Source organism: Rhodamnia argentea, chromosome 1 (genome assembly GCF_020921035.1).
Source record: "Rhodamnia argentea isolate NSW1041297 chromosome 1, ASM2092103v1, whole genome shotgun sequence".
Taxonomy (NCBI): Eukaryota; Viridiplantae; Streptophyta; class Magnoliopsida; order Myrtales; family Myrtaceae; genus Rhodamnia; species Rhodamnia argentea.
In genome coordinates, this window is record NC_063150.1 from 21,653,905 (window position 1) to 21,670,166 (window position 16,262).

Here is a 16,262-nt window from a genome sequence, read left to right on the forward strand (position 1 = left end):
GAGAGACTGTCCCTTATCAAGTGCAGCAAACTGAAAGGATGGCAAGGAATGGGAGCAGATCAAAAGCGTCGGTCGTACCATTCGGGGTCGTCCTTCCCAAAACTTCGGTCCGTGGAAGTATGGGGCTGTCCCCATTTGACTTTCCTGCCTCCATTCCCCCAGGTGGAATACTTGAACATAGATAGCACGAGAATGGTGGAACAACAATTGATGGCCAATCCAAATTACCCATCAGAAGCAGCAATGGGTTCCACATCCAACCCTTTCTCTCAATTAAGGCGACTCCATCTTGCTACTGATGCGGATTTGGAGCCCTCTATGCTCGAGACTCTATTCCAATTGGCCGGTAATCTCAAGTCCATGAGACTCTACACGTTCAACCTAATGAGTCTTTCTCGTGGCATACGGCACCTTTCGTCGCTCCAGGAGCTCGACATTTGTAGTTCCGTAGGAATCGATTTATCGTGCCAAGAAAACGAGCATGGCACCCTATGGCGATTCCTTACAAAGCTACGTGTCCTTAAAATCTCGTATCTTACGGATTTGGTGGCATTACCCGAGGAGATTCAACATGTCATGGCTCTACAATCTCTCGAGATTTATCACTGTCAAGAATCGAGGAGTTTGCCTCAATGGATTGGAAATTTCTCTTCGCTCGAAAAGATTGTATTATCTAACCGTGAAAGTTTAGAGCGTTTGCCGTTTGAGATGCGCAACCTCGCGCGCTTGAAGGAAATACGAATCCGCAATTGTCCCGCTTTGAAGGAGAGTTGCCTAACAGATGGCCACGAAGATTGGCCAAAGATTGCGCACATTCCGGTCATTGTTTGGGAGGGTGGATCGGACGATGGGATAGCAGCCTTATCGTGTACGAGAAAAGACTCCCCCCTATCGGGTGCTCCTTTCCACTATTAGTGTTCTTTATTAAATAATTTCTCTCCACTATGTTCGCCACGCATATTTATCAAGGACGTGTTTAGCCAATTGTTCCTTGTATTCTCACTTTCATTAGAACACAAAGTGACTTATAACTTCCTCATCAACTCTTATATATCATTTTAAGTATAGGAGAGTCATGAAAGAATTCTTTGTAGATCCACTTATGAATTATTACCTCTATTGATAGTTTATAGTTTTTTTTCATAAAAAAATAAAAATATATTTAACAAAAGTTTACCGTCGCAGGTGGAAGTGGCGTCCTTGCGACCGAAGGCCTTGTCTGAACACATGCTCACACACCTGCAAACTTCCGGCAACGGCGGGCTCGGCGCCATGTAGCAGAAGAAAGCATCCCTCCGGTTCGCCACCAACGGCGTGTACAGGTGGAAATTGCTTTTGTACACCACCTTTGCCTCATTGTCTTGGTCGTAGAACTTCCTCACCGTCCCCTTTATCTCCTCCATCACGGCTGCCGGAACTCCGGGACTCACCACCCGGAAGAACCCCAGCGTTTCCGACCCGCGTCGCGTCCTCTCGATTGCCTCCTTCCTCTTGGCCTGGTCGCGGTCGATTCTGCCGAGATTCTCGGAGACACCGGTCGATTCGGAGCTGCCTCGGGATGTCTTTTGCGGTGGGATGAAGAAATTCTTGGGATTTTGGTGATCCGGGCGCCAACAAGGCCTTTTACGCCAGCTTTCAAGTCATCGCTCGCTCCGTCGTACCTGTCCTTGCCGGAGTCGGATGCCAAATCGATGGTCAACATTGTCTCTCTCTCTTTCTCTCTACTCTAGTTCAATTTCGTTGTGAATCTGAATTTATTCGTGATGAGTTTGTATTATGAATTGAGTGCTATGGTGACATTGCAATACATAATGTGAACGACTTCTTTATAGACGAGAGATGGACGGAAGAGAACAGGATCACATTGGGAGGTTTCGTTTGACTACAGAATTATGAGGTTCATAAAAATGGAAGGAGAAAGTCATTGCTTATGAGCTACAACTTGCTTAGAAAATGACAATGATGTTTAATAATGGCTGATTCTTTGGGGGACAGGGCGTATAGTACACAAGTTCTGCAATTTATAGGAAAAAAAAATCAATTGGGTTTCGGATATATCGCGTCTTAATTGAAACCTGCTGTTTCATTGAAAATCTTGGATGCGTACATATATTTATGCCTTGCAATGGATTCTGGTTTTTGTGGTTGAGTGAAGTTGGAGGCGGGCAACGGTTCCACTTTTTATTCTGGCCGCCAATATACAAATTGGAACTCGAAGCTGAACCAAACCGAAATGTTCCCGAGCGCGCAAATTTTCCCGTGGTAGATTGGTAGATTTGTTGTTGTAACTGTCATACGAGTATTGGGCACGGAGTCATCTAAAGGTAACATATTTCTTTCGATATTAGAGCGGTATATGTCAATCTTCCTCTCCCTCTATTTTGACCTCTCTTTTTGGTTCTACCTTTGTTTAGAGAATGGTCATCTTTTCTATGGTTGTCTTGGTGCTCAAAGTTCTATCTATTGAAGCGATAGAAGCATCGGTGACCGAGCAATGAAGCAAGGCAATCCTGTTCTATTGTAGTTTGACATAGACGAACAGATGGACAGACTTTTATCTTTGAATACAAACGTCAATAAATCACCTAAAACATTCACAATCCACAACTGGAAATGCAGTGGGCGGTGTAGTTTGAGGACGTAGTCTCCTTGTAGATTGGTGGGTTGTCTGTTGATGTTAATTTCTTGATGGGTCCAGGCAACCGTGAAGATGGCCGAGGAGTGTCACCCAAGAAGCACGCCACCGAAACTCCATGACTCGGTGCTCGACACTCTAGAGTCAATTGTTTGTTATGAACTGCGAATACAACAATTAATGAACCAGTTTTTGGTCCGTTAGTTCACAGGTCAGAAATGCGGGAACATAATTTCTACATAGTAATGTGATTACAATCTTGATGTTTATAAATGCAAAAATTGCAGAATATCCAGGACCTGCATTGAACGCTCCTATGAAAGCAATTGGTTTCAACATACATCTGTCTCATTAGACAATTTCGGACGTATCAATGTGAGGCTAGCATGATCTAAGTAAGTTAGAATCAAGTATGGATTAGTCAGATAGCTCCGTTAGGATACTTGATGCACAAGCCATTTGGGAATGGTAAACACGGATTTGCATTACCAAAGAAAAGTGCAGCTTGTGTAGACATAATGTCATTGCTAAGGAAGATGCCATGGTAATTTTCAACTAACTTAGCATATGAGGAAGTACAGTAATAAGGGCGAGAAGAGAGTTGCGGTGGGTCGACCCATCAAAACACGGTTTCGGAAAAGTGCAGAGATGAACAATGAAATCTGGGCGAAGCTACTTACCCGCAAAAGATCTCTGATGTTGATCTCTAGTGGTCCAGGTATTGGAGGAAAGTCGATCCTTTGGTTCTCATGAAGCACTTGAAGTGCTCCAATTTGATCTTGGAGGAGAATTGCAAGGAAGTCATTGTCTGAATACTTGGTCTCACTTAGGGTCAACGCGAGCACATGATCGCGTGTCGTCTTCCACACTCCATCTCCTTCAAGTGATCCGGGTGGAACAGAGTCCTAGGGCTTCTGATAAGAGCTCAAACAGACGAGAACCGATCTCATCACATGCTTTGAGTATTCCATCGGCATTTCTCTGCGCGATTCCTAGAGAATACAACAAAGGGTATTGATATTCAGTATCAACTCGGGTGCAAAAGCTTGGTAGTTGCTCTTGCCGGAATGCGAATAAAGTCAACGATCGAGGAACATCCATTTTTCCATCCAAAAAGAACAGAATGACCATCTCCGACGTTCTCGTTGGTGAAAATGATCAATCATTGAGGATCATCTTATTGATTGGTCTCATTGATTGAGACCGGATGCAAGAAATATGCCATGACGCAGAGTGAATTTAGGGGGGGAAACTTTGTACGTATTCGGCGGTAGCAATTGCCCCAGCGGATGAACGAAGAACCGAGCGCTCTCATTTCGTGAGTGTTCAACACATATTTTGGCCAATTCAATGGAAAAGTAAGCAGATACCTCAAGCTTCACACTATGCTAGTTTGGCGCTTGATTTGTTGAAGAAAACTAAGAAGGCCATAAAGAATCAAACTACGTGACCAGTTGAGTGCGTAGGAGGAACGCAACGTGATTAGATTAATTACATAAGCTGTGCAATCACCGGGGGAATATTCTAAGCGTAAACGGCTCAAGATACTGGAGATTTGGTCCTAGGCTACTTTATTGACTCAATCCTCTATTCCAAAAAGGACGATGCAGGGCGTTGCCCCCCTTGATTTAAAAAAGAAAATCAGTTAGTTATGCCATGTTAAGTACTCACTCTTTCTAACCCAAAAAAAAAAAAAAGAGTAGTTGCTTAATATGTCGAGAACTAAATTTTATTTCATTAATGCATGCACAAGGTCCGAAATGTTACCGTTTTTATTTTCGTGGAATGCAACGAGAAGTTCAGCGCATGCAAAAACGTGTCATTTTGTTTTCCCGTGGTCTTCTCTCGACCGACGTGTGTGCATCGGGCACCTGACTAGAATGGGTAGGGATCGGTCGGGCTGAAAAAAAAATATATTGGACGTGCACGGAGGAGAGAAGGGAGGCGTCTATGAACTTGATAGTATCGAGCCCAAATACAAAACCAAAGGCTTTGTGGTTGCATGAGGCCCAAAAGGGGGAGTGATATTTCTTCGTTTTGTCACTTCTTGGCCCATATTTTCCTTAATCATTCCCATTGGCTTAATATTTAGAATTAATACGAAGAGTTGAAGTTTCGAGTAGCCAACAATTCTAAGAACTTCAAAAATAAAGAGCAAAGAGTCAATGTAAATCTCCTATTTGGGCCACATCTTCGTTTTGCTGTTCATCACCTAATCGTTTGAATACATGTAGAATCTCTAAAACTACCAAATTGGTTGGATCATTGGTAGATGATTCATCAGTCTTTCCGGAAAATTGTCCAAAAAACTCCGAAATGTATTACACGTTTGCCAACTCAATGGGAAAATATCGGATATCTAATAACTCAATATCTCATCGTATTAAGTGTATCCACTAAGAATCTCCTAACCAATACGGGCACCAAAGGGCATTTTACCGGCGATCTCTTGTAATCTTCTGCTCATCGACTCTAGGATTACGTAAACAATTTTGGGCTTTCGCTTGGAAACTGCTCTCAGGACGCGATCAAAGGCTTTTTCGATACTATTTCATATTCAGACGAAAGTGAAAAAAGGAAACTTGAAAATTTTCTCTCGAACAAGACAGGCCTTCTTTGACCCGTGGGCATTTTGGTCTTTCCAGTTTTCTTTCTTTAGTCCCTTTTTTTGGGGACCCCACGCGTCTTTGACACCACGTACCATTCACATGCTTATCTTCCTTATTAGTCAAATACCAGCGGCACTGCCAAACCATCACCTCAGAACAAAACCATTCCCGATTTTCCCTGAGAACCGCCCACATTTTGTGCCTTCGGTAAAACACCAAATTGTTATGATAAAAGTAAAAGCTACACTATTTCACTATTAAAAAAAATCATAAAAAAAATTTTAAACTACGCCAACTTTGACACATTTATTCCAAACTTTTTTGTTAACAAAAAAAGTCCTAAACTTGTATCCATATAACATAATTTTTCAATTCTGGCAAATTAAATTGGCTTTGCAGCTTTAAAATCCATTTCCTACTAGTGTAGGAGTGAGTACTTCATCATCGACGGCCAATAATTTTCTTTACCTACTAATCTAATCCGTCTAAACACTAACCACGTTCGCAATCGCCTCTATCCATGAGTAATAGAGGATCGTTAGATGTAACTTATCCGTCGACAACATGTGAATTTAGTTTTGTGCATCATATCCATATTCTCATTCACTTTGTGTATAATCGAGGAATATGAACTTTCTTGTCCTTCCATGTAACTTGCCATCACTCACTCGAATAAAAAATGAGTTGTCAAATATTTTGATAAAAGGATAACCAACAAAGTTACATGACTAGATTTTTTCTAGAGTTCGACATCCGATCGTGATTAATGGGAATCTGATCACGCTATAGCTCATCGTACCCAGTGTGTCTACTAGGAAATCCTAATCAATATCGATATTAAAGAGCATTTTATCAACAATCTATTTTGACCTTCTGCTCATCGACTCGAGGATTTACTTAGAACAGTTTTGGGTTTTGGTTTGAAATTGCTCTCGATACGGGATCGAAGGCTTTTTTAAATACTTTTTTCACGTTCAGATGAAAATGAAAACAAAAAGCTAGAAAATTATCTCTAACCATACAGGGCACCCTGCCTTTTTTTTTTTCATTTTTGTGGTCGAACAGCGAACTTGCTTTACTTTACCCATACGCTTTTGGTCTTTCCTCTTTCTTTCTTCATTCCTTTTTTCTGGACCCCACACGTCTTTTGCTCCGTTGTCATCTAGTGGAGCGACTGATCATGAAGTAACAGGGAGATGGCGTTGGCCTTGCTATATATTCGTGCCTGAAGTTGATCATGGGGGCACCACCACCCAACCATTCTCCCCCAACAAAAGCATCTGCTCTGCAACACACTTCTCAGCCCCAGCTTCCCGTTTAGAAATGGCGGAAGCAGTTCTCTTCAGCCTTGCCACTGACATACTGGAAAGCCTTGGTTCCTTCGGTTCCCAGAAGATCCAGTTGCTCTGCGGCGCCGAGGACGAGCTCCAAAGCCTTGACGACACCGTCCAGACCATCCAAGCTGTGCTCTTGGATGCCGAGAAGCAGCAATGGGACAAGGAGCAGGTCAAGCTCTGGCTCGGGAGGCTCAAGGACGTGCTGTACGACATCCAGGACTTGCTCGACGATGTCGCGACCGAAGATCTGAGCCGGAAGGTCGCTCCCAGCGACAAGATGTGGAAAGCGGTACGCATTTTCTTCTCTAGTTCGAATCCGCTCGTACACCGCTGCAAAGTGGCTATTAAGATTCAGGAACTTAGGAAGAAACTGGATCGGATTGCAAATGATAGGAAGTTCCATTTAGAGAAGCGTCAGAGTGAGGAAACAATGGCCATCGGGAGAGGAAAGAAGCCTGAACGTCCCTCACCTGATGAAAAAATAATCGGTAGGGAAGAGGACAAAAAGAAGATCAAGCAACTCTTGTTGAGTTCCTCCTCTGACAAGAGCGTGTCGTTTGTAGCCATCGTTGGTAAAGGTGGTCTTGGGAAAACTGCACTTGCACGACTAGTGTACAACGATGGGGAGGTAAAAGAACATTTTGGGCTTAAGATGTGGGTGTGTGTATCTGACGTCTTTGATCCCAATGTGATTATCAAAGAAATTCTCAAATCAGCGAAAGATTACTGTCAAGGGCATGATGATGAGATGAAAAAGTTATTACAAGATCTTGACAGTAAGCCTATGCACCAATTGCCGAGTCTTCTTCGCGAGACTCTAGGTGGAAAGAAATACTTGCTTGTTTTGGATGATTTGTGGAATGAAGATCGGCATGAATGGTCGAAGCTTGGAGATTGGCTAGAGGGTGGTCAATGGGGAAGCAAGATACTTGTAACTACTCGCAGCCACGAAGTTGCGAAGGTCACGAATGCGAAATCTGTTATCCATGATCTGCGCGGCTTATCTGAAGATGAGTCGTGGAACTTATTTAAGAAAAATGCTTTTGAAGAGGGGGAAGAATCATTAGACTCGGAACAGGAGAAGATAGGTCGAGATTTAGTTAAAAAATGCGCCGGGGTTCCCCTTGCCGTTAGAACTATTGGAAGCCTTTTCTACGGCAAAAAGAAAGTTGAATGGCTCCATTACGAGGGGCGTGAACTTCTAGAAATACCAGAAATTGATGAGAAAGATGATGGAATAATGAAAGTCCTCAAGTTCAGTTACGATCATCTCCCCTCACGCTTGAAACATTGTTTTGCATACTGCTCATTGTTTCTGAAAGATTATGTCTATAGTAAAGAGATGATGATACATCTTTGGGTGGCACAAGGCTTTATTGAGTCACGCAACGGGGAGGATAACCTTGAAGAGGTCGCAAACATGTACTTGTCGGAACTGCTGTGTCGGTCATTCCTCGATGTTGAAAGACAAGGCGAAGATGGCAAGGTCATATTTTTCAAGATGCATGATCTCATGCACGATCTTGCCCAAAAAGTTGCTGGAGGTGAATGCAAGATTGTTAATTTTAAAGGAGGACATAATGATAGAGGAATTCGACATGCGTCATTTACTTCAGAATTTTTCTACGAAGAGAAAACGATGTCTCTGCTCGATCTACACAAATTGCGGACGCTAATCTTCTTGCGAAGTCCATGGCCTGTACTCACCTTCGATAGAGTTTTTTCTCGGGGTAAACATTGTCGAGTGTTGCATTTAGACTATGCAAATATTCCTCTCCTTCCTTCCTCCTTTGAAAAGTTGAAGCACTTAAGGTATCTTGGTATTGATAAAAACCAATCTCTTCAGAGTTTGCCGGATTCAATCACGGATTTGGTGAATTTGCAGTTCCTTAAACTCGTTGGATGTAGGTACCTTAAAACATTTCCAAGAGATATGAGGAAATTGGTCAACCTTCAATACTTGCTTATTCGTAATTGTGCGTCGGTGAGCCACCTACCATCCTTGAGTGAACTCCCATCCCTAAGGACGTTGATTCTTGGGAGCTTGCATGACTTGGAGTTCGTTCAACAGACAAGTGACGTGGGGCAATCTAAGATCGCACGCACCTTCTTCCCATCTCTTGAGAGATTGGAACTAGAGAGATGCAGCAAGCTGAAGGGATGGTGGGGAAGTAGGCAAGTAATGAGAGCACATCAAAAGCATCACCGGTCAGACAATTCACGGTCATACTTCCCAATACTTCGGTCCGTGAAAATATGGGGCTGTCCCCGGTTGAATTTCGTGCCACCATTCCCCCAGGTGGAGCACTTGACCATAGGGAACGCGAAAATGTTGGAAATAATGCCCGATCCAAATTGCCCGTCAGAAGCCGCAGTGGGATCCACATTCACCCCTTTCTCTAAACTAAAGCGTGCATGCATTACGGGTAGCTATGTGGATTCCCCAATGCTCCGATCGGCCAATAATCTCGAGTTAATGAGCCTCGGCTATTGCGAAATAAGGAGCTTATTTCGTGGCATGCGCCACCTTTCCTCGCTCCGGGAACTCCGCGTTATCGATTGTGAAGGACTCGATTTATTGTGCGAAGAAGACCAGCATGACACCCAATGGCCATTCCTCACGAACCTACGTGTTCTTAAGATCACCGGTTTGATGCAATTACCTGGGGGGATTCAACATGTCAAGACTCTGCAATCTCTCGAGATTCTTCGATATCGGGGATCGAGTTTGCCGGAATGGATTGGAAATCTCTCTCTGCTCGAAAAGCTTGTATTATTTGATTGTCAAAGTTTAGAGCATTTGCCATTTGAGATGCGCAACCTCACACACTTGAAGGAATTGAGAATCATTCGTTGTCCCATTCGGGAAAAGAATCGCCATGAGGAATGGCCACGGCTTGCACTCATTCCGGTCATTTTTTGGGAGGATGAAGTGGATGAATCTGACTATTAGCATAGCAGGTAGGTGAAAAGACTATCACCTATCATGTGTTCCTTTCAATTATTTACTTCTTCCGTTAACTAATTTCTCTTCACCATATTCGCAGTGCATATTTATCTAAAGAAGAAAGCGTCTCTCCATTATCTAGTTCACCACAAACGTCGTGTTCGGATTGAAATTGCTGCTGGACACCACCTTCCTCGTCATGTCGCGCGGGTAGAACACCTTCTTTGGCTCGTCAAATTGCTCGTGGAACCTCCTCACTCCCTCCTTCATCTCTATCACGGCCGACGGAACTCCTTGAACAACTCCAGGCGTCTCGACGCGCGTCGCATGCTCTCGATCGCCTCCTTCCTCTTGGTCGGGTCGTGGTCGATTTCCCCAAGGTTGATGATTGGGATGTTGAGATTCTCGGAGCCGTCGCTCGATTTGGAGCTGTCTTCGGATGTCTCCTGCGGTCGGATGAAGAAATTGCGGGGATTTCGGTGATTCGGGTGTCAACCAAGGCCTTTAACGTCGGCTTTTGAGTCATCGCTTGCTCTGTTGTAGCTCTGCTCGCTGGAGTCAGAGGCCAAATCGATAGTAGGCATTGTTCCTCTGTCTCTCTCTCTCTCTCTCTCTCTCTCTCTCGAACCGCAATTCAATTTCACTTGTGAATGTAAATTTGTCGGAGATGAGTTTGGATTATGAATTGAATGTTATGGAGACATTGCAACGCCTGATATGAGCACTTTCTTTATAGCCGAGATATCGCAATGCATGATATGACTCATACCATGTGATCTACCACTTGCCGAGAAAATGATAGTGATGTTTAATAATGGCTGATTCTTTGGGGGACGGGGCGGCTAGTACACAAGTTTTCCAATTTATGGAAAAGAAAATCTATTAGGACAGAGTTAACATTGATAGATGACATGACGATTTGATGTCGTCTCAGCCCTTGGATCCATACTTGCATCATCTTAATATCTGGACTCGATTAGATCAATTAGGTTTCGGATATGTCCCATCTTAATGGAAACCTACTTTTTCATAGAAAATCTGGGAAGAGTACATATATTTTTGCCATGCAGTTGATTCTAGTTATTGTCGTTGAGCAAGTTGGAGGCCGGCAAGAATTCCACTCTTTATCATAGCCGCACAAAGTGGAATTCGAAGCTGAACCAAACAGAAATGTTCCCGAAAGCGCAATTTTTCTCATAGTGGACTAGTGTTGTGATTGTCATACAGAGTATTCGGCACAATTTCATCTATGGATAACTTATTTCTTTCGATCTTAGATCGATATGTGTTGATCTTCCTCTCCCTCTATTTCGTGCTCTCTTTTGGTTCTGCCTTTGTCTAGAGAATGATCTCTGTTTTTGAGAGTTGTGTTGCTTCTGTAATATGGAGCAATATAAGTGTCGATGACCGAGCAGTAAAAAAAGGCAATCATGTTCTGTGGTAGTTTTACATAGATGAACAGATGGGTTTACTTTTATCTTCAAATACATATATCAATAAGACCACCTTTATAAATTTACACGGTCTACGACTTGAAATCGGGAAGTACTGAAGCTCCATCTAGGCCTTTGGAAACGTAATAGGTAGTGTAGTTTGGAAGCGTAGTCTCCTTGCAGATTGATAGGTTGTCTGCTGATGTTAATTCCTTGATGGTTCCATACAGCCGTGGAGTGTCACCCAAGAAGCACGTCATCGACACTCTCGGCCTCTCTTGTTTGCCATGACTCGGTGCTCGACACTCTTAAACCGGTTTTTTGTTGTGAGCCGTGAATGCAACAATTAGTGAAACATTCTCGGTCATTCGGTTCTTAGGTCAGAAATGAATGAACACAGTTTCTACTTGCTAGTATGATTGCAATCTCAATGTTCATAGATACCAAAACTGCTCGGACCAAAATAAAAAAAAGATACCAAAACTGCAGAATATCTAGAATCCACATTGATTGCTCCCATGAAAAACATTGTTTTCAACATACATTTATTTCATTTAGACAATTTTGAACCTGTCAATGTGAGGCTAGCGGGATCTAGCGAAGGTACAATCAAGTTTAGATGAGTCAAATAGCTCAGTAGGATACTTATACCTAGTAGAGAGAACCTGAAATAAAGGCTGCGGCTTCGATCTTTTTCAAGAAAATCATCACCTAGTAAATCAAAAAAGCCCAAAGTGTTGTCTCTTTCTCTTTCAAGTTTACTACTACTGTACCAAAGTGAATATGATCTCTACCAGCCATTTGGGAATGGTAAACATGGATTCGTCTTACCAAAGAAAAGTACAGATTGGGAAGGCATAATGTCATATTGCTACGGGGAAGATGCCATGTTAATTTACTTCCCGAATTCTGAAGAGCTCTTCATCTAGCTTAGCATATGAGAGAGTAAAGTAATAAAGCAGAGAAGAGGATCGCAGTGTGTCGACCAATCAAAACACGGTTTAAGAGAAGCTCAGAAATGAACTACGATCTCTAGCCGAAGCTACTTACCCGCAAAAGATCTCCGATGATTATCACTAGTGCTCCGGGTATTGGAGGAACGTCGATCCACCGGTTCTCATGAAGCACTTGAAGTCCTCCAACTTGATCTTGGAGGAGAATTGTGAGGAAGTTGTTGTCTGAATGCTTTGTCACATCCAGGGTCAACTCAGGCTGGGGGCATGGCGGATAGTAGTGGCACATGATCGAGTGTCCCTTTCCACACTCCATCTCCTTCAAGTGATTTCGGTGGAGTCTTAGCCCTTCTAATAAGAGCTCAAACAGATGATAGATGATAGCCCGGTCTCATCACATGCTTTGAGTACTCAATTAGCATTTCTCTGCCGCAGATATTGTGATGCATGAGAGAATTGAACTAGAGCTGCCTTCAAAGTATGGTCGGACGGATTCCTAGAGAATACAACAAGGGTACTCGTATTTTGTATCAACTCGGGTGCAAAAGTTTGGTACTACTACCGCAAGAACGCGAATAAAGTCAACTGTCAAGGGAACATCCTTTTTTCTACCCAAAAAGACCGGAATGAAAAACCTTTGAGGTTCCCGTCGGTGAAAATGATCAATCATTGAGGATTATCTTCCCGATTCATCTCATTGATAGCGACTAGATGCAAGATTATAAGCGCTATGACGGGTAGATATAATTTAAGCGAGAAACTTTGTACACATTCGGTGATAGTAATTGCATCAGCCAACCGAACAAAGAACTGGGCACTTTCATTTCACGAGTGGTCAATACCTACTCTATGGGAGAATTACCAAAACAAGTTCTAAACCTATTGTAATTATGCCTTTCAGTCCTATTTATTTATTTATTTGCTTTTTGGGCAATTGAGTTATAAACCTTTAGCATTTGTGCTAATTCAGTCCATCCCCGTGAATTTTGATCGAAAATCGCCGACATAAACTATAACAATCCTACATAGCGAGGCCGACACCGACGGGGGTAATTGTTAAGAGTATTTTAATATCTTTTTAGTCCGATGAATGCAGAATATACTGTCCCTTCAATCAGCAGCGGCTGGATTGAAATGACCCATGTTGCGCTTGTATGTGAAAATTTCGTAAGATCTATAGTGTAAAAAAAATTCTGTTTTGGCCTCCATCTCCTGCTCGAATAATCTGCGCGACCCGTTGACCGCTTCCTCCAAGAGGCTCTCGGGCATGGTTGATCACCTGGAACCGGAAGAAACCCCACTTGCGCAATATTCACAAGAACGTGCTTCAAGGGGGGTTATTGCGTGATAATTGGTGGAATAGACTTCAACGATTACGTCACGTGTCTAAATCTTGTGCATCCTCATTTTTATACAAACAAACATGAAATGGAACTATAGGACATCTAGAGAGCTCATAGATGTTTGCTTAACTATTAAACATTGTATTTAATATAATGAAGCATGATCAAGTACAAAAAGAGATCAATTAGTTATTTAAATAAATCTATTGAAAACCATAAGTAATAAACGAATTTTCTCACGAGAGAAAATCCGAATTTATTTCATTCATTACTTACTCGAGAGTTCTTTTTCCACCCAAAACCCAGAGTAGCTCATGAATTAATAACTAATAATCCAAATTAAAAAAAAATTCATGTACACATATTTTACCGTTGAGAAAAGTACTAGAAACACAATGATGCAATTAGTATTTAGATTAGCCAACTCTCCTGAGCAGCCCCATTTTGGATATCATGACTTCGAAATAAATACAAAATCTTCATGAAAAATCCAACCGAAAAATTAGATTAAAATCATCACAATGTTGCAATGCTCCTATTATGTAGTTTACACAAAACACCGAATATGTACACTAACATGTTTGAAGCTACTTAGAGATGCATTACTTACAAATTTTCAATATATTTTCGTTTGTCAATATCATAAATATAGAGTTTTGTTAAGCTTGTATACTTTTTCCAAAATTCCAACTAAATTATAAACAAAACTATGTATAAGCTCGTGCAAAGAACCGGAGTTCAACTAGTAGTTTAGTACTCATAACAACTAAAAATTAATTGTTAAGTATCTAATTTTATTGCTGGTAAATTCAGTGTTCAAATCACATTCGTCGCCAAGTTGCATCCGCCTTCCCTATGCATGAATGGAAACTAACCGGTACACGTCGGGCCGTGTGATTCACACATACGCATGAAGATTAATAAAGGATACCGCATTTTTGTGTTTTGACATTCTTAAAGAAAAGTCAAGTGTAAATTTGTCTTGCGAAAAATATTATGATTTGAAAATAATTATTTAAAAATGATCGATTGTACCGCTGACAAAGATTAATAGATAAAAATGATTTAAGTTATTTAGGAAAATATTTAGTCATAATTATTGTCAATAACGAAAATATTTTTTATTGATAGATTATTTCAGGTGATACAATCAATTAGTTTTAAGAAAATATTTTGCAATCATTTATTTTCTACGAAATAAATGGAGAGACCATTAATTCGTTTATTTCGTAAAAAATGAATGTTTTATAAAATATTTTTCGAAAAATAATCTCTTATATCCTTTAAAGTAGTTAATCAATAGAAACTATTTTGATTATCACCAATAATTTATGTCTAAATATGTTCATGGATGATGAAAATATTTTTCGTTCAGTTATTTTTACAAGAAATATTAGAAATAACTTTTAGGAAAGTATTTGTATACTCTCTTTTTTTTCGTGAAATGGAGCCTCAAATCAAAAAATTGGATAAAGACCTTGGTTCTCGGTGCCTCCGGGTTGGACTGGAATCACTAGACTAACCAAAACAATTTTTTGTTTCTCTTGTGTTGAAACCCTAACTAGCATCAACACGGACACGCGATACGACACGACACAAAACACAAACACATCATTTCTAAAAAAATAGAGAATTTCAACATGTTGAGACATATTGTATATTAAATATATTTTTATATATATGTGATAAATTATCATGTGTATATTAAAATATTAGCGGTCTTATTCTTCTTCTGCTACTTCTTCTTCCGTAGGGATGCACGATTAGGGTTTTTTTTTTTTTTTTGCCGACTGGGTATATTAATTTTGTGGTAACTAGGTATATGACTTAAGTATATACAAATTTGATAAATTCATATTCTAATTTATTGAAAATGCTTAAAATTAACCCGTGCATGTCGAAATAGTACATCGAGATGGTGGACTTGCATGTTACTAGCATTTCTAGAGCACTCACCACATGCTAGTCGTATGTCGAAGAGTGTCGGGCATGGCACAACAAGACACAACACGAAAGCCCCCGAAAAGTATCAGTACTTCCTAGTTGAAACCTCGTTGTTCGACAATTAAAGGGGAAAATGTCGTCGTATGTGGCATCGGCTCCTATCTCCGCTGTTAATGCTCGGACTAATTCAATATTTTTTTACTAGTAAATATGAGGAAAAAGGAGAGATTAAAGGGGAAAATAGTTTTGGACAAGACTCAAGAGGAGACAAGGGAAGGAACTCTTCGATATGGTGAAAAGATCTCTCCATAGGTTCTCTTCATCTTCCCTCTCTTTAGGGAAGAAAAACATTTAGAGGGAACTTAAGGGCTTCAATAGGTGAAGGTAGACACATGGTCAATTTCAACTAACGACTATTGGGTAGGCGGGTATAGTATCCTCTCGCGCTTGGAGTCACAAAGGGAAAAGCTTCGGCTTCCTACTAGGTGGACCCGTGCTTTGCACAATGTCTAAATAACCAACTTGTTCGTCTAGTACCACTGGTTACTTAGAAACTATGTGGAGAGTGTCGGAGTTTCCTAATTGCAACCTCGATGGTCAGCAATTAAAGGGAAAACGTCGTCCAATAACATCGGTTCCTATCTCCATTATCAGTTCTTTGAGTAATTCAATATTATTTTACTAGTAAATCCAAGGAAAAAGGAGAGATTAAAAGGGAAAACGGTTCATAAAGGACCTTTTCAAGCAAAATCCAATTAATCCTATGCAAAAATTTTCTCTTTCCGAATTGAAATAATCTTATTCCTAATTCGTCTTTTTGCCATGTTTGTTAAGAAAAAAATTGACTTGCTCTTTGACTGCTGATATCTCCCTAGTTTTAAACTTTGATTGATCCGAATATCGTTATGTCGGGAAATAGGGCCTAAAAAACTTATAAGAATAATAAATGTTTTCATTGTCATCTATAGATTTTTCGGTCATCTTACAATGTTCACGCATTCTCGATAAGGTTTATTTACTTATTGGTCCTTCCACGGCATCGATAGTATTCATGGAACCGT

General features: G+C 41.0%; 1 long non-coding RNA gene and 2 pseudogenes across 1 annotated transcript; 2 read left to right on the forward strand and 1 right to left on the reverse strand.

The window, feature by feature from the left end:
• The window catches only part of LOC115734061, a 227,610-nt pseudogene that overhangs the window by 147,106 nt on the left and 64,242 nt on the right, over window positions 1–16,262 (reverse strand).
• Window positions 1–16,262, forward strand: part of LOC115733556 — a 92,607-nt pseudogene that overhangs the window by 60,842 nt on the left and 15,503 nt on the right.
• Window positions 415–9,606, forward strand: LOC125316656. Its single transcript, XR_007199756.1, has 3 exons — window positions 415–835; window positions 7,304–7,309; window positions 9,515–9,606. It is a non-coding gene; the product is annotated as an uncharacterized LOC125316656 (long non-coding RNA).